The sequence below is a fragment of the Bacillus rossius genome, chromosome 15, assembly GCF_032445375.1.
Source record: "Bacillus rossius redtenbacheri isolate Brsri chromosome 15, Brsri_v3, whole genome shotgun sequence".
Taxonomy (NCBI): Eukaryota; Metazoa; Arthropoda; class Insecta; order Phasmatodea; family Bacillidae; genus Bacillus; species Bacillus rossius.
The window spans coordinates 25,117,858-25,137,965 of record NC_086342.1 but is presented as its reverse complement, the minus strand read 5'-3'; the positions used below and the strand labels follow the sequence as shown (position 1 = coordinate 25,137,965).

The window sequence follows — 20,108 nt, the reverse complement described above, 5'->3', positions numbered from 1 at the left end:
AAATTATTCAATTTTATTCATAAAAGTATGCAATCATTTCATCAATGTTTTGTTATGACGTCACGTTAAACTATCGCCCGTAAACCGACTTTACAGACAACCAATTTTTTGTTATTAATTTTTCCCTAAATTTTCACGTTTCTTAAAATAATTTTTTATTTCCCAGGTATTTTAACTTTTACTATGATCCTACCTATTCGGAATTTTACATGTAAAGGACAAAGGCCTTTAAATTGTTAGTGAATGAAGATTTTATTGTGTCAAAAACTTAAAGTTTGGTAGAAAATCAGCTATAAATAAAATGTTCATGGTCTGTGAAAAAAAGGATAGTGTAGTAACATATCAAGGAATCTAGTACTCCAAAATGACGTCGTACAAAAAGAGCTTGGCATTGTAAGTAGTGGCCCATGAAATAGATTTGCCAATGAAATAGATTTCTTCTAGTTTATGCTCACTATAGTATGTACCCGATACTCGGCCTAACATATACGGTTTTTGTTGTGAAAGAAAACAAAATGTGGGAGGCGGGGGGAAAATAATTATCAGGTAATCAGGCAAGTTGGCCAAAAAAAAAAAATAGTTTAGTCGGAAAATGTTATTGTTAGTTCGGTACACGGCGTATTAGGATTATCAGCAGTTATTTGTTACTGGAAAGGTTGCTTTCAAGCAGTAACTAGCATGCTTGATTATTTTTGAGCTGAGCTCCGTGGCGTAGTCGGACGCACACAGGCTCTCGCTGCAAGAGGTTTTGGGTTCGAGTCCCGGTTTAGACATGTGTGTAAAAGTTGTACTGTTTGAAATATTACTGAGATGAATATGATAATGAAACAAGGAAACGAATCGTCTCGTTGTTGCCAAAAACCATAGAACATTACTCAGATAAAAAAAATTGGTTGTCTGTAAAGTCGGTTTACGGACGATAGTTTAACTTGACGTCATAACAAAACATTGATGAAATGATTGCATGCTTTTATGAATAAAATTGAATCATTTTTATTGAATTATTATTATTTTGTATGGATACAAAGGAGGAGTGAAATTAAATCTACAATTTAATTGATAAATTTACTTTTATTTACACTCATTAATTTAAATATGTTTATTACATTAACGAAGAAATTATTTTAACTATAACTTTTATACATGTTTGCTATTTAACTTCTTCCAATCTGTGTTATTCTGTTAAGGATAGGACGATTATAGGAAAATTAGGAAACGAATGGGAGTGTTTGAAGTTTAATGTGCCTCGAAAAATTCAAATCGATGGTTGTTCCAATCGAGTGGAAGAGAGAGAGATGCGGCGCAAGCGTACAATGAACGTAACGGGACACATCGTAGCGGGACAATGTGTGTAGCGGGACAATGTGTGTAACGGGACAATGAGTGATAATTTTTCGTGCGTGCAGCCGGCGTTCATCGATTTATTAGACGTTGTCACGTCAAAAAATATTTAATTTGATTGTTGACAGGCAGGATTAATAAAATTTGTTGTTAGTTAAGTGTGGTTGACGATGTTTGACGTGGTGTTTAAATACTAGATAGTTTAGTTAAACAGCGAATCAATAAGAGGAGGAACACTTAAAATTATTCACTTTCTATTTACCGACACTGAGTTAACTTTTTCGCAAAAGCAAAAGAATATTCATGGTACACTAACAAAAAAATATTAAAAAACTGGTCAAGTTTGCATTAATAACACTTTTCTTTGTCCGCCTTTGTTTATAACGAAAAATACAACCAGAAGTCGAAATACGGAGTAGTATCTGCGAAAGTTTCAGTTATTTGAAATTCTAAGAAGTCTTCGTTTATTTTTAGTTAAATTATTCTTTGAAAAAGGCCGCGAATTTCCTTTAATTTCTAACATAGCATAATAATATAACCACTTTTATTTCACGTGAAAGAAAGTCACTAATCCCAAATTGAAATAACTAAAATCACGTAAAATAAGTTTATTCCAAAAATGAAGTAAAGCTATTAAAATAGTTTTTGTATATGATATGCAAAAGTGCATGGGGCAAATGGGAACTGTGATTTTTGTGTTATCAGAAACATAAGTAGAGGAGGATTATTTTGTTTTATTTTTTGTTATCATTAAAAGAATCTGCAGCAGCACTATGATCGAAAACCCACACTCAAAATGTTAAGAGTTTTGAAATAGGTGATATAAGATATTATTAGCCGGGAAAAGTGTAGTTCCTGATAAAAAAAAAATATATTAATCATCTGTGTAGCATGATAAATAAATAGGTATGGAAGTGGAAAATGAAAATAGTGGAATCTGTTAGTAGGAGATTTTCGTTAAAGTAAATTTGAGTAGGTATCATAAACAATTGTAAACTGGTACAACAAATAGCTAGTTTCGTAATACAATTTTATCACACCGGGAATCGTAATTCGATAGTCGTTAACAGGTACTAAAACAGCAAATATAACAGATATCAGAACTTGATAAAAATAATATAAAATATATTTATATGTTAAACTTATTTTACAAGATCTACTAATTTTTTCGTAGCTTCTGGTTTAAGGTCACGTAAATTGGTAAATTATCATTGAATATGATTGAACGGAGAAGTGCCGAAACTTCGGGCACGCCATAACCAGAAGCAAAAATTTATTTATTGTATATGAAGTACTTAGTATAAATGCTGGTAGTCTTTATAATTGTTTTCATAACAATTTTTTGCTTTATCATTGTCGATTTTAGTTACAAGAATTAAAGCACATCCGGGGTCTGAAATGCTGCCAGTGGAGACGGTCTATTTATATTCTGAATGCGCATAGAGGGAAGTAGTTCTCTTTTCTACGTCTTATTTGGGCCGACACAGCAAATCTTCTTACCTAGCGAAGCCGTACAACGAACTCCCTCCAAAGTGTAACGCTTATCTCGTTACTGGTGTAGTGGGTTTGTGGTTCAGCGAGCATTTTTGAAGCCTTATTTGAGTCCAATTTCAGCTTGTTTGGTCTGATCTTCCGCTTCGACTCAGAGCTTGGGCGGTTTCCTCTAGAGACTAATGACTCTTGCTGAAGCACTTGATCGCGTGGAGCAGAGAAATTTACGATGATCAAGTTAACTTCTGTTTCGCCAATCGTCGTTGTACTTATGCGAAGAAGCCAATTATAAAAGAAATTTCCTTTGATTTATATCGTGAATAAGACATTTAGTTTTGCTGACGTTCGTGTTACTGGAGGATAAAAATTTTAGAATAAAAATTTGACATAAAAAATAAAACAATCAAAGAGATTACACAAAACAATTTTTTTTTGTAATTTTACAAGAAATATCCATTGAAACTCAGTGGCCAAATAGATAGCTTGTAAAACTACAAAGCAGAGCTTTGTAAAATTGCAATTGGTACAAAGCTCTGCCTTGCAATTTTACAAGTTATATAGTTGGCCACTGTTTCCAGGGACTATACTTGTAAAAGTAAAAAAAATTAAATTACAGTGTATCTATTTGAATAACTTGAAAATACTTTACCTCAGAAACAAAATTTATTTAGTCCAAATTTGGAGGTTTTTTTTAAACGGTTGATAGATGAAAGTTCGTTTCTAAACCAAACTTAACATTGTTACACCCTCAAACATTTATGCACTTCTTAAATGATAACCTCATGAAAAATATTACGCAAGCTTATCAAAACTTAATCCCACTTAGAATCTTACAAGATCTATCTACTTGTGAATGTTGGGAAAAGTCCCCAGTTGATATTAAACGAAGAATCATTGTAAGACAATTTTATTTTTACTACCACCTAAAGTGGCCCAATTGAGACATGGGCTTGTTTGGTATAGCTATGAACTCGCATTCAAGAGTACCTGGGTTGAAAACATGTTATTACGACCATCAATGTGTGAAACCCTTTATAATGCTAGAATGAGAATAGCACGACGGAAATTGTCACACGTAAACGTATTTAAATGTTTGACTACTGAAATGTTTAAACAAAATATCAAATATTCACGGATAATAGTTTTATTACCAATGCATCAATTACAATCAACAGTAACTTCGCGCCCGTATCGTAATTGAAACAAACAAATTTTTTCCAAACAGAATATCAGCCACGCCCGCAAATTTTGTCGCTCCAACATTACACGCGCGTTAAAGATGATAGTTTTTGGCAAGTTATTTTAATCGCGGCGCGTCCATCTCTTCTCACACGGCGCGTTATTTTGGTTCCGGAATTCTGTGGCAATAAGGAAAAGGACACTTGACTTTCTAAATGGCCGAATAGATTTAAGTCAACAGGCTGCTAACGGGGAAAGACTGCGCATGGGATACTATGTAAATGTCAACAGTTAACATATATTTATCACATAACAATTAAATTTTAACAAAATAAAAATGTATTCTTATAATCCCTGTAGGGACATCAACTGGCAGCCTAGAAATTATTTTCAACTGTTATGTGTTGTCAGTGGGGGCTGAAAGTAGCCGGGTGATTGGGAAATATATTTCCCTCTAACCCGAAGTTATGAAAAAAAAAATTGCAAAATATGAGTGAATACAGTATATAACTGTGTGAGTAGCCACATCTTCTACTGCTACTACGGAGGGGTCCATATTTCAGTGTGTTAGTGCAATTAGTAATGTTTTTTTTGTAAAAGTGTAAAGAATTTTTTTTTCTTCATTTTTTTAAAATCCTGCCTCCCACCCATGCCACTGCTTACTTCTGTATGCCAAACTGTCTGCGGTGGTAGAGCGGCCTTGCCGATGTGTATCCGTGAAGACTTCACTCGTTCCGGGAGGTTAAACACACACATAGGAAGCAAGAGAGCTGTAATTTGAGACTCAGCAGGAAATGTTATTTGCAATCGCCAAATAAGTTCGACCTTGGCGGTGTCCGAACCGACGCGACGAGTTGAAACGAACAGTCGGATGAGTTCCGTCTGGCGGCGATGACGACATCAGTAGAGGTGTGAAGTGTCTCCCAATTGGCTTGCCGAAGGCTGTTTTACCACTTGTATAAGGCCCTCCTCCGCACACGATCAGTCCAGCTACCCTGTTCGGACTGCTCAGTCCGAACTGACAGTTTGGACACACGATCAGTCTTGCTGTTGCTTTTGGATGTATCGTTTTTATCGTACAATATGGAAGAAACATTGGATGTTGCAATTGCAGTTGCACTTTAAAGTAAAAAAATAGCAAAGCAACCAAAGAAAATAAAGATGTCTCTCACGACACTTAACTGATGAACTGATGGTTTGGACTATTTGGACTGACCATTTGGACTGACCATTTGGACTGACCATTTGGACTGACCATATGGACTGACCATATGGACTGACCATATAGACTGACCATGTGGACTGACCATGTGGACTGACCATGTGGACTGACCATGTGGACTGACCATGTGGACTGACCATGTGGACTGACCATGTGGACTGACCATGTGGACTGACCATTTGGGCTGGCCATTTGGGCTGGCTATTTGGACTGGCGAGACGCTGTTCCCACACACGGCAGTTCGGACAGAGGGCTCTAGATTCCGCAGTCTGATTTGATGGGACGTCACCAGTGCGTCAGCCCATCAGTTCCGACTGATCAGTCCACCGTCCTTACTCACACATGAGTTCCGATTGTTAAGTTCCCGCTGATAAGTCCGAAATTTCAGTTCGACCTGATCATGCCTGCAGTGAGATGGGATGATAAGTACTACGCTTTCGGGTGGATTTAGGGCATAGGGTAAATATGAGATTTGAGCGGTAACCAAATCATTATTTGGCGAAGAAATGAAGATAAAAGTATAATACAACTGGATGTTTCAGGTATAAAATTATTCTGAAATCACGCGTTTTGAAGCAGTTTTACTCGTCTAAAAATATATTTTAAATCCAAATGGGGCAACCATAATACTCGTATTTCCCCATCGCATTCGTAAATAATTTTCTTAAACAGACACCATGGTATCTTGAGTAGTTTTCAAATAGCACAGTTTTCTTCTGAAGCTCTGCACATCCATATGCGTGCCCAGGTAGGCGGAGCCCCGACATTTTAAGTTGATTTCGAAGGACAACTTACTGCCACCATCGCGTGACTTCCGGATTATTTTGACTGAGTTTTTTTTTCCGTTTAGTGGTCGTGTTTTGCCCGAAACCATCGTCAACTTAAATGCATATATAAGATGGCAGGAAATTGAAAATTGCTATTGAATTGCATAATGAGCGCACAATTCAATTTTGAGCATTTACGTTCGCGCCCGTAATTTGGCAAATTTAATTTTGACATTCATTGCCACGAAATAAATTTATGTCCATTTATTTCCAACACCATGTGCATATATATGTGTGTGTATGTGTGTGTGTATAGACACGATACCAGCTGTAATATTTCACAAATTACGCAGTAGGATGAAATGGGTACAAATAGGAATGTATTAAAATAAAATTAATGTAACTCCATTTAGTATGAAAAATATTGCATCCGTTTAAAATTAATATAGCTTTTATGCATAGTACCATAACATTTTTTGGAATGGAAATTTTTTATTATCCTTATCACTAACGTAAGTAATGGTAAGGATTAAAGGACAACAAATAATCCCTTTATTAGTGCAATGAATAATTCATTTAACGATTACGTTAGATTTAAAAATATTAACTGAACAGTTTAACTCCAGGCATTTTCAAACCGAAAACTGTCAGCTAAATGTATTTTGCCCCATTTAGCTGTATATTTATAATGCATTTACACGATTTTAGTGTAGGTATTTTAAATGTCGCCAACCTTACTAAACCGATCGTTCACCTGGACGTGAAAATAACTCTTTCTTCTGGAGTAAAAATAGAGACATAATTAAATTTTTTTAAATATAGAAAACATCAAAAGGAAGAGAAAAAACTGGATATGCACGTACTCGGTTATTCCAGCGTCTAGTAGTTTTCCGCTAAAGAATGTTTCCTTTCACACGGCCGTAGTTTGAGTAGATAATTGTGAGGGCTGGACTTTATATTGTTTTTTTTTTTTTTTTTGCCAGCTGTGGCAGCCTTGTTGTTATCTCGTGGGAACCCCGTCCCGGGCATCAGCCCATGCGGCCGGCGGCGGTTGGCAGGCCTGCGACTCGAGACTGGTGGCAATTACCGGCCTTATCTAGGCCGGGGGGAGCTGGCAGCGCCCGGGCGAACAACTTGGCGCGTGATGAAGACGAAGTGCACCAGCGGAGGACATCAGCGCAGACGCTCTTGATGACATGCGTCGTGATGTTCGCGCAGAGACGGAGAGAGAGACGGAGAGAGAGAGAGACTGAGAGAGAGAGACAAAGAGAGAGAGACTGAGAGAGAGAGGGAGACTGAGAGAGAGACTGAAAGAGAGACTGAGAGAGAGACTGAGAGAGAGACTGAAAGAGAGACTGATAGAGAGAGGGAGACTGAGAGAGAGAGACTGAGAGAGAGACTGAGAGAGAGAGAGGGAGACTGAGAGAGAGACTGAGAGAGAGACTGAGAGAGAGACTGAAAGAGAGACTGAGAGAGAGAGGGAGACTGAGAGAGAGAGACTGAGAGAGAGACTGAGAGAGAGACTGAGAGAGAGACTGAGAGAGAGACTGAGAGAGAGACTGAGAGAGAGACTGAGAGAGAGAGGGAGACTGAGAGAGAGACTGAGAGAGAGACTGAGAGAGAGACTGAAAGAGAGACTGAGAGAGAGACTGAGAGAGAGACTGAAAGAGAGACTGAGAGAGAGAGGGAGACTGAGAGAGAGAGACAGAGAGAGACTGAGAGAGAGACTGAGAGAGAGATTGAGAGAGAGACTGAGAGAGAGACTGAGAGAGAGACTGAGAGAGAGACTGAGAGAGAGACTGAGAGAGAGACTGAGAGAGAGACTGAGAGAGAGACTGAGAGAGAGACTGAGAGAGAGACTGAGAGAGAGACTGAGAGAGAGAGAGACTGAGAGAGAGAGAGACTGAGAGAGAGACTGAGAGAGAGACTGAGAGAGAGACTGAGAGAGAGACTGAGAGAGAGACTGAGAGAGAGACTGAGAGAGAGACTGAGAGAGAGAGAGACTGAGAGAGAGAGAGAGACTGAGAGAGAGAGAGACTGAGAGAGAGAGTGAGAGAGACACTGAGAGAGAGACAGAGAGAGAGTGAGAGAGAGACTGAGAGAGAGACTGAGAGAGAGACTGAGAGAGAGACTGAGAGAGAGACTGAGAGAGAGACAGAGACAGACTGAGACTGAGAGAGACAGACTGAGACTGAGAGAGAGACTGAGACTGAGAGAGAGACTGAGACTGAGAGAGAGACTGAGACTGAGAGAGAGACTGAGACTGAGAGAGAGACTGAGATTGAGAGAGAGACTGAGACTGAGAGAGAGACTGAGAGAGAGACTGCGACTGAGACTGAGAGAGAGACTGAGACTGAGAGAGAGACTGAGACTGAGAGAGAGACTGAGACTGAGAGAGAGACTGAGACTGAGAGAGAGACTGCGACTGAGACTGAGAGAGAGACTGCGACTGAGACTGAGAGAGAGACTGAGAGAGAGAGAGACAGAGAGAGAGACTGCGACTGAGACTGAGAGAGAGACTGAGAGAGAGACTGCGACTGAGACTGAGAGAGAGACTGAGAGAGAGACTGAGAGAGAGACGGAGAGAGAGACGGAGAGAGACGGAGAGAGAGACGGCGAGAGACGGCGAGAGACGATGAGTTACACCGCACTGGTCTTCAGCGCCTCGATGTGTAACAGTTCTCGGCATGGAACGGAAACGTGTAAGAACGGTGCGGCCGACTTTGGTGGATGGTGCGAACCAGAGTTCGCAAAGCCAAAGTTTTAAATAATTTCAACTAAATGGGCAGTAGTTTCATGAAATACCTTGTCGAAAATTAGGTTTATTATTTTTAAAGTATTTATACCTTTTTATCGGAGTCGTTTCATTAACTGTGTAAAATTTTGCTTCGTAAATTGAATGATCATATAGTTGTAGCTGCTCCGGCAACGAATTCTTAAGGTGGGTGCGGAAATAGAATGTGTTTTCGCGCCGAGAAATGTAGTTGAAAACCAAAATTTGCCTATATGTTTATCACGCTGGGCATTATTTTAGAGAATTCTACGTGAAATTCGGTGTCCTATTTTCGTATTATAAGTGTATTTGCAACACGAGAACACATAAATTTGCTCGTTACCGAGGTTAGGTGTTCAAACATTTCTGACGAGTAGTGAAAGCCTCGCTGGCTTTTTTTTTTCAATGAAGAGCCAATTTTTTTCCTTGGACATAACCGCTACGACGATTTTATTTTACTGGTATTTACTGTCGTTATATTTCAAGTGGCAAATGTAAATTACATATAAAACCTTTAAAAAAACCTTACATTTCTGAAATTAATACGTTCTTGTTACACTATATAAAATATGAATTGTTAGTAAAAAAATGTACAAAGTTAAAAAATAACATAGGAATTTATGTTTATCATTACAAATCCACTGTAAAAGAAAAATGACATAAAATTTTATTCTTTTATTTTAATTGGTATGTCTATTGGTAGAATGAAACGAAAACAAATCACCCTCTTCCATCAGTCGTTCGCTGTACTAGATACGCGCTTTCTCGTAAGTTAGCTAGATTATCAGTAAAATAATTTATTTAGGAAAAAAATATCTCGCAAGAAAATTTGATTGCGACACCGAAATTTTAAGAAATATTTTTTTTCTATAGTTTACTAAATAATTTTTAGTTATTTCTTTTAAATAATGTATTTCAATTCAACTTATGAAGGCAATCTAAACCTAACTGTCGTATAATCACCTTTCAACTGCTATATTTTGTGAAATACAAAATGAGAAGATTTAAATAAAAATGATTGACAAAATAAAAATCTCTTACAACTGCTTTATAATTTTGTGAGGCTACATTAGAACTAGCTTACTTTTTTTTATATTTTATACTCCACAAAGTTAGTCAATTTTTTTTCTAAGCCTAAGAAATGAAACTCACATCAGATCGCTTCTTCTTGCACCCTGGTCACATGTTTCTGTACAACAGTTGACTACGAAGCACGTCACAAACACGACTCTCAAGTTGAAGTGACAGCTCACTGATAAGTCCTCGTTACTATACCCAGTACCACACGCTTCGTATCAATGTTTTTTCCGGCTTGCATCTTACGATTGTCGGTCAAAACAAACACACTCTTAGCGACGTATAATTTAGCTGTATAAACACACACTGAGTCTTGGAAAGCATTATTGTACGAATTAATTTATTTTATTGAGTGTAAAACATAAAATTTCAATTTTTTATTTAATTTTTAACAAGCGAATTTTTATGTATAACACATTATATCTCGGTGAACAGCACTTGGTAAGAGTAATTACAAGAATGGGACGGAAGTCACATGGAACGGAAATGTGAAACAATGGTGCTGCCATCTGTGGTGAATGGCACGAAACAAGGTTCACAAAGTCAAAGGGATATTTTATAGTATTAATTATTTAGTGAATTGTAACAAATGGGCAGTATTTTAATGAAATTTCTTGTCGAATATTAAGTCGAAAACCGGGGTTTAGTTTTTTTGTTTCATATTTTTTTTCGCTTTTATCGGAGTCGTTTCATTATATAATATAACATTTTGGTATGCGAATTCTAGCGGCGGATGTTGAAACTACGTGTGATTCGCGTTCATAAATTAAGTTTGAAACACTTTTTTCGTAATTCATCACGGTCGGCATTTTTTCAAAGAATTATAGGTGAAAATTCATGTCGAAGTTTCGTATTATAAGATCTGCAACATGAAAACACACCAATATGCTCGTTACCGAGTATAGATGTTACACATCTTGGTCGAGTACTGAAAGACTGGCTCAGCATTTTTTCTTCATAAATTTTACTTTTCCTTCCTCTTTGCTCGGTTCTCATTTCATCACTCCTTGCCCTCCATAATAACTGCGATTTAGACGATACTTTAAACCCTAATATCCTACTTATTTCACCCTTATTTATGTCTTAGCGAATGGTCCTAAAACTGGCTTCTCCAGCTGGATTTTAAAATTAAAATAAAAAAGATGTTTATACAGCCAAAGAGAATGTGTGTGCATGTGTGATTAACTGCAAAATTATCTTCGTTTTTTAAATTTTCGATATTTTGATAACCATTGCACAGTAATACATCCTTTTTTTTAAAGTAAATATAAAGGCTATTCATTCTGCTGATGAAAATACATATTTTAATATTTATTAACATATCTTAATTTTGGGTTACGTACATATAAGTTTGTATGTATATCACTAATCCACGTAGGTAATTATTTAGAATAGAATCATGGAAATACGCAATTGCTGGTTTAAATAAAAGAAAACTTCTAATAAAACACAATATAAGCGCACACAGAATCAGTCATTATCAGCTTATGTCAAGTGTAACTAGAGAGCACAGATAATTCTGGGGGAAGAATTTATTTTGAATGAAACTTAGCATAGACGAACACGTGGGCTGAAAAAGAGATATGTTTCCACAATAAGAGCAAATAATTAAAAAAAAAAAACCTTAGAGAGCGTCACACACATAAACTAAACGCTAATATTTAACAAATGATCTGGACAACAACAAAAACAGGGATGAACACCGTGGTCTTTCTATAAAAAAAATGGGTGATTGAACTTTTGTACGCGCATTAGAAGTTGTACTTACTTGGCGTAATAAAAAACTTAAGTTTTTCATGCAAATAATTAAAATAAAATCTTAAAAGTACTGATGTTATAATACAAATACGGTTGGTAAAGTATAAATTCAAAATAAAATTTAAAAATAAAATAAATACTAAGTACTAAAAAATAATATGAATCCATGAATAAAATAAATTAATTTAGTAAAATAATCCAGTTAAATATCGAAATATAATAACAATAAATTAATTCGCTGTTAATTCTTATTTATTTATATTAATTATTTATTACATGGTGAAATAATTTATAATGCAAAAATATTTGTACACACACACGCACACACACACTCCATGAAAACGACCAGGAGACTGAGTACTAAACCTTCCGCAGACACTCCCTGACATCGACAATACAAGCTTACAAGCAAACCGACATCTTTATACATACGGGAACATAACCTCACTTATTTAAATACACTTGAAAAGTATATAAATACAATTGCTATCACTTACATACACTATAAATATACTAATGTTCAAAATCAATCACTTTAATCATAATATTTAAAAGCACATAACGTAATTTTTATTTGTACGTAGCCTTTTTTTTGTGTGTAGCCATTTTTTTTTCAACGTGTGTTAAATTCTGTTGCATGATGCGTGTGCATCGTAAAAATTCACTCATTTGTTTCATAACGTGCCTAAAGAAGTATGACATAAAAAAAATCTATAAACGACGTTTCCAGAATTGACATCCGCTCCCGTCATCAAGTCTCAAACTGACTGCTTTGAGTCAGAGTGAAATCTTACCATCGCGTGAATCATTCACAGGAACCTGTTCATCCATTTGTTCATTCACGGGAACCTGTTCGTATTTTTTTTTTTTCATTCGCGTGGAAACATCGCCTCCCGCCGTGCCAACGAGTGTTCATGGAAGAAGCGCGCGGCCGAGTCGTGTTCGCTTGGGAAGCATTCATTTCACAGACGAGAGAGCCACACCCGAAGTTCCCCGAAGTTCATGCTCGCTTTTTTTTCCCCCCGTTCTATCTCATTGTATAAACCGGCGTGGCATTAAATTTTGCGGTCGATTAGGATAGGTTAGCTACATTATAAATACTTTAAAACATTGTGAATGGTTGGTTATATTAGGTAAGTATAGCCAGGGGCGTAGCCAGGGGGGGGGGGGGGTAGGGGTTAACCCCCCCCCCCCCCTATGCAAAAAATCTTTAATTAAATTTCTTATTCATCACTCAAACAAATTTCATATTAAAAATTAATAAAATTTTTACCACTACAATATTTAAATTTAAGTACCGAAAACTGCTAAAATAGCACTATTTTACACCTTAAAATCCTAATTTTCCTGGAGGAGGACCCCCGGACCCCCCGCTTTAATCCGGGGGGGGGGGGGCATGCTTCTTAACACCCCCCATGCACAAATCCTTGCTACGCCACTGAGTATAGCTACATTAAAAATACTGTAAAATCATTTTATGGTTGCTTAGCAAATAACTTTTTTAATATGTAGCTATCCAGGGCTAGGAAACCGTTTACATGATTTCACTGTAGGTATCTTTAATGTAGCTATCCTAACCAAATCAACCGTCAAAGTAATTATAATGTAGCTAACCTAACCTTTTACAATGAACAAAAAAAACCGAAGATGCACGATCGGGCGTTTGGCTCTCTCGTCTGTGAAAAGAAGGCTTCCCGTGTTCGCTTACCGGAGATGTTTCCGACCGACTTTAGCATGCGGAGGAGATGATCGTTGCTTCCTTCAGACGTCACGGCCCGATGGGGTAGCTTCGTAGGACCGCCGCCTTTAACATTTCGTCTCGCACGGGGTTCTCTGTTCCTTGCACGGCGCGTGCGTGTGCGTGTATAAATAGCGCATAGGTCGGTGCGTGATCGGAATGCGCATCGCCTGATTTCCGACCCGGGCCCCAGCGGTCGGATTATCAATCATTCCTTCGTTCTCTTCCGCCCCCTGCGTGCCATCCCGTTTTCGAATCGGGCGAGAGCTGAGCTTTCGGGAGGGCCTCCGTTAATTACGTGAGGCGAATTTGGCGATCTTTCGACTCCCCCCCCCCTCCAATATTGTTGATATGTTGTGAGATTTGTCTTGACCCATTTGAGATTTTTCAAAAACCGTATTTTTTAGTGTAAATACGTTAATCTGTGCTTGATTGCGTTGAATTTGTTAAAAAATAATTTGCTTGATTATTTTAATTTTTTTAAGACTTGTTAAGATTGGTATTTAAGACAGAACGTAGTATAGGATCACAGTGACAAAATCGAACAATAAAATACTTAAATAGGAACTTACTGAAATTCGTAAAAGAATATTCATTCTATGGAGACTCGTGTGTGGTCTGAATAGTGACTTTGTCGCTTCTGTATAAACGCGATAAATATTATTGTCTACGATTTAGCGATATTTTAGTGGATAAACAAGTTTTTATCTATTCAACCCAGTTTTCTCCAAATGTTACACTATTTCGTGCGGGAAATAAATTACGTGATATTTGCCGAGACCCCTTCCCCTAAATTTGAAATTGGGTGAGATTTGGTTCGACTCCTCCCCCCTTTACGCCTCGCGTAATTAATGGAATCCAGGTCTTTGATAACATTCAGAAGCAGTCGTGTTGATGATGTACTTTTCCAATCCATGTGACATTTTCGAATCTGTCTTCCGTAGATGAGGGTAAAACGTACAAACAAATGAGAAATATTTTCACCCAAATGAGAAATATTTTCAAACTTTCGCAGACACTAAGGTAGGGGTGTTTATTGGGATGATAAAACCCTCCTTTCCCTTTTCAGGCCCCTTTACGAAGTTGGCAAAAATTTTGCAAAATATCAATGAAGGCAAGTATGTTATTTTGAGTAATGGAAAATGAGCTGCTACAACACCTGCAATTTTTAATATGTGAGAAGCCTCGTTGCCTACAGCAACTTACGTAGGTCTGGTATGTCAACAGCAATGTAAGTTGTCTTTTAATACACTTGATAAAAATGTTTAATTCTTTCTATTTTTTTATTCCTTCCCCTTGACAACCATTCCTCTGTCCACTACTGGTGTAAAATGCTACAAAAAATGTAAATCCGATGGCACACTAAATAAAACAGCTTGTCTGAAGCAGCGAATACTAAGTTAACTGATATGCACAGTAATGTAAAATAATAACATCGACAAGGTACACATCTAACCATACGTACGGTGTGTCGCGTACCATGCACACGATTTTAGATATGGTATACTACGTGACAGCGATGAAATGTACTGTTTGTTGTGCATATTAACGGTCTTAGCGATAAGAAGAAGCATTTAGGGGCGTATATTACCTGGCATTTCTGCATCCACTAAATGCCTTGTATACGCATCCAAAGTTTTCGACGTTTATTTTAGATAAAGTCAGGAAAACTAAACTAACTGAGTAGGCAACTGCCACTCTTATGATAGCGACTGATTGTCTGCCGAAACCACGAAAATAACATTTTAAATTTTAAGAGACCAATGCCTCAAAGTCAAACCGTTTATTTATTTTTCAAATGCTACGCAAGCCAACGAAGTTTATTAACGCTTTGTTGAAAGGAATTGTGCTTCACCATCATTCAAAGAATTCAATGAATAAGCGATTGCTTGCAATACAACTTGTATACAATCATGTTTCGACATGACATAGGACTTAACTATGAGCAATGGTGTAATAATAATGAAAATTGTGTTTGCGTTATTAGTATAATCAAGAATTTACCCTGTAACTTTAGACTTTGTTAGAAAATATAATATTACACTGTAACGGCGCATGATTCCTAAGGGTGGCCGATAAGGGCTACAAAAGCAATGATTTTGTTTGAAGGTGAGGGATGTAAAATTCTTGGTGAGATTATGTCCTCTGGTATTGGCGATCGATCATCGAAGTATATGCCCTCACACGACAGAAACTGGTATAGTTAACTTTGAATTGAATGTACTCCAAAGTTATTTACATGCACTTCTTTATGTTCATAATCACACTTAACGGGTACACATGATTGTTTGGAATTTAATTTTGAAATAATTTTTTTGTTACATTAAATTTAAAAAAAAAAAGAACTGCGGTCGGTTTTTTTGCTTGTCGCTTACAAGCACGTATTTGCCGCTGGAATCGAGAACGGATGGCAATACGCATTTTACTGGAAAGAGAGGGAAGAGACAAGAGTGTATACAGCTCTAAACAAAAGGGGAAGGATTGATTGGAAATCGACAAATAGGGAGTTTTGTTCTTGGAATTCAAATATGTTCAAGGAGTGGTGGGTGTTGGGAGGGGAATTCCATGATGCCATGCGATAGTACATAATAACAAATGAATGAACGTTCTGTGAATGATTCTTACATTGGTGGAGAATGATTTATATCATTATTTTGGACATACGGCATTGTTATTTTGCACTGTATGTATTTGAGAAAACCCGAAGAACATACAAAGATGTATGAATACACAAAAAAAAGGGGGCAAAAAAAAGCCAATGTCATAATGTTAAATGTTAAGACATCACAGAGAATTCTGTTGTACGAATTAGTCAAAAGAATCTCACAGAAAAGGCGAAAACAGGGGACTGACAACGATATGACAGATGCAACAAAAACAATAAACATGATGTCTTCAAAACTCCACTTTGGAACGACAGTTTTCTACTTTGGGTAAACTTAATGCTGAAAGTATTGTTTGACCTTCTTTGGATGACAGTTTTCTCTGGTAGAGCCCCACCAGAAATGATAAATTTACCGTAACACTACTCTGTATGTGATAAAATTGTCAGAAAGATGCTGAAAGAATAATGTTTTAATCAGTATACATATTTAAAGGTAAATATATGTGGTTTGGATAATGACAAGTATTTGAAAATATATTAATATTTAAAATGATGGGAACCAATATTTACCTACAACTATTGAAAAGACTAATACCTTTATTTTTCAAACCAATATTAAGGTGTTAATTGAAGTAGTTAACAATATACAATTATTAGCTAATTTAATATAATATACTTTCAATAAAGAAACTCCATTCACAGACTGCTTGTCTTTTGTGCACTTAAAATTGAACCACAATCTGGTTGTAATGAGATTAGTTTTCACAGACACTACTGAATAAATTTAGTTCAGTACAATTTCAGTAAAGTCACATTCAATGTATTCATTATTGAGACCTTTGCAATGTGTGTAATTTTTATAACATTCTGCATAGAGACTTGACAAGTTCACTATGAATGCATGAGGAATTATTTATTAAAATTTATCAAATCTGAAAGTCAGCAGAGCAAGTTTGACTAATTCGTATCTCTGGGAACTTCTGGGAAGAATCTTAAATATTATCTACATGGTAAGTTATTCAACAAGAGTTTTAATAAATCAAAACATTTACAAAAACTTTACTCAATAATCAAACAATTTACAGTAAATGAATGATTAAAAATATATTTACCGTAGATGAAGAGTTACATACCGTAATTCAAATGTTTGTAATTAGGAGCCATATATGTTCAACTAAGACACGATTTTGTAGACGTCCAAATAATCCGGGGATGGCCAGATGTCTTACATCTGATCAGGGTTGTGCCAACCTGGTACAGATAGTCCTACGTAAATTACTATCTCACATTTTAAAAAAAAATGCGTTTATAGATATGCCTTTTAAATGAATGTCTTAGTTTGAATGACAGTTTTTAAACGAATAATGGAAGCACTTAAAAATTTCTTTGCATTGTTCGCATCTTTAAAATTCGATGCAACTATCATTCATCAAATAGATTAAAATTTATAAATGAAACATTATTATTCGTAGGAATGTGTATATGCATGCCATGAAGTCGTCGTTCAAGATATAACATTAAGTATATATCTATATTTTATAACGTTTGAGGAATAAACTTAAAATAATCTTCAAATATTCTTTTGGTGCTTGAATCTAACTTGCTATTCTAAACAATTTAAATATCCTCTGTTAATTTAAATGAGAACTCATTTCACCAATAAGAAAGATTTTTTTAATTGTAGGTAAATACTATTAAACTTCTTAAAATTAAAATTTGAAATCAACATTTATGAAGTTACTTAAATAAAGTAATAATATAATCTAAACTAAATCCTAATAGCTACCACTTACAAATATTATTTTATAAAAACAAGTCCAAAATTATAATAATTTTGTACTTGCATAAACTAACATATGATTGGTCGCCAAAGATAACAAATATCTTACCAATTTATCATACACATTAAATACTAAAACGATTGTAGAGTTAACAAATATGTTACGACTTTAAATGAAATTTTATGCAATAATGTTTGAAAATATAAATTTCTGCTAACCCATATCTAAGGGTTAATAACCTTTACAACAATAATTGTACACTGTAATGTACAATGTTGTACTTGCTTTCGTTGTGCAACTGTCTCGTTATCAGCCCACTGTTTGTCTGTGCTGGGATACCTTTCCAATTGTTTCCTTTCACGGAATTCTATCGGTGCTATCTCTGTGTTTAACAGTTTAAATCGACTGATTTTGATTGGTTTTCTGTATGTTTAAGTATTCATCTTTTTTCGTTCTTCGTGTACTGTCTTTCACGTACGGTGTAAACTATAAATGACATTTGTCCAAAATAACGAGTGTGATCAAACATCTGTGCTATTTACCGATAATTTTAGAGGCAAGTAATTAAGTGACCACAAAAAATAACTTAATATAAAAATTTAAAAGGACGTAACTACAAAATGCAAATCTACCAAAAAGCATATATTGTATATTAAATAGAAAATCTCTTTTAATAAAATTATAATCTAAATATATGAGTATAATAAAAAATAAAAACAAAGATGTTCGCAAGGGCATAAGTACAAAATTCGAAAAATCATCTAAATGATTACCCGTGACGCAAACTTATATTTCCAAAAAGAACAAAATTATCACTGCTTTTCGTTTAAAACTAAATTTTCTCAGATATACGCATTTTAAGTCATTCTAAGCATTGGTTTTCCTAAGGCGATACTTTAATTTATTCATTAAGGCGTGTTCCACTGCCGCAGCTGTATTTTAAAAGTTACTCTATTGTTACACTTCCACATTCTATTTTATACACATCTCTATGGAGTAGGCTAATAGTTGCGCACTTTGTCTCCAAAGTACCCGTACATTTCTCTTTGGCGTTACAGTCAGTTAATGATGAGCGTAACTATATTATAGGATTAAAAAAAAAAATCGAGCAAACGTGTGTGATGATTAACTACGTTTTTTTTTTTCTCTCTGACAATATCTCCTTGCTTCTGGTTGTATTATATTTTCACCTCGGAAAAAAAGGAGACAGCAGCCATTTCTGCTCCCCGCCCTCTTCCAACTACATACGTGGGGAGACGTAAACTCTAAAGAATTCCCAGCCCCGATTACTATCTCAGATTGACGGCAAGCAACTGGCTGGCTCCCTCTCACTTCCTCCCCTTAAAAAAAAAAAAAAAAATGGTTGTCTGTAAAGTCGGTTTACGGACGATAGTTTAACGTGACAACGTCATAACATAACATTGATGAAATAATTGCATAGTTTTATGAATAAAATTGAATCATTTTATTGAATTATCACTATTTTGTATGGATACAAAGGAGGAGTGAAATGAAATCTACAATTTAATTGATAAATTTCCTTTTATTTGCACTCATTAATTCAAATATGTTTCCTGCTTTAACGAACAGATTATTTTAACTACAACTTTTATACATGTTGTTTCTTCCAATCTGTGTTATTCTGTTAAGGATAGGATGATGATAGGAAAAGTAGGAAACGAATGGGAGTGTTTAAATTTTAATGTGCCTCGAAAAAAGTCAAATTGATGGTTGTTCCAATCGAGTGGAAGAGAGATAGATGCGGCGCAAGCGTACAATGTGCGTAACGGGACAAAGCGTAACGGAACAATGAGCGTAACGGGACAACGAGTCATCCTTTCTCGTGCGTGCAGCCGGCGTTCATCGATTTATTAGACGTTGTCACGTCAAAAAGCAACTCCCTCAAACCAGAAACGTGGTGTACGTCGGTTCGCGGTGTCGGGTCTTGACCCCCGCGCGCCGCAAGCGCTCTTCCGGCCAGATGGCGCGCCGAGCTGACCTTGGGCGCAATTCCTCGCGCCCGACCCCCGTGACGTCACATCCTCCTAGCTCTCCGCGGGCCGCACGTGCGCTGCCGAGAGCGTCGCAACTCGACGAACAAGAGTTACGCATACGTTGGGGCGCAAAAACAGGAGGGGGGGGGGCAAGGGTATTCCCCCCCCCCCTCTGAAACCATGAAGTGGTGGCAAACGGGGGCAAAGAAAGTGCTGTGTAATAATTTTTTAGATAATAAAACTGCTTAAATAGCACCATTTTCCACCTTGAAATACAAAATTTCCCGGGGGAGGAGCCCCGGACACCCCCCCCCCCCCTTCAATAGGGGGATCGATGATTCTTTTTAAAAAGGTAATTTGCCCACCCTTTGGAAATGTAGTT

The 20,108-nt window shown here is 36.6% G+C and overlaps 2 protein-coding genes across 4 annotated transcripts in view; one reads left to right on the top strand and one right to left on the bottom strand.

Moving 5' to 3' along the window:
- Positions 1-20,108, top strand: part of LOC134539581 (uncharacterized) — an 828,445-nt gene that overhangs the window by 6,107 nt on the left and 802,230 nt on the right. The window lies entirely within an intron of this gene.
- LOC134539580 (octopamine receptor beta-2R-like) overlaps positions 1-20,108 on the bottom strand; it is a 697,934-nt gene that overhangs the window by 423,716 nt on the left and 254,110 nt on the right. The window contains exon 1 of one of the 3 annotated variants that reach the window (XM_063381736.1): positions 9,926-10,003. The exons of the other annotated variants lie outside the window; for them this stretch is intronic. The gene's annotated coding sequence lies outside the window, so the exon portion shown is untranslated. Of the gene's footprint in view, positions 1-9,925; positions 10,004-20,108 lie in introns of those variants that run through there. 3 annotated transcript variants of the gene reach the window in all.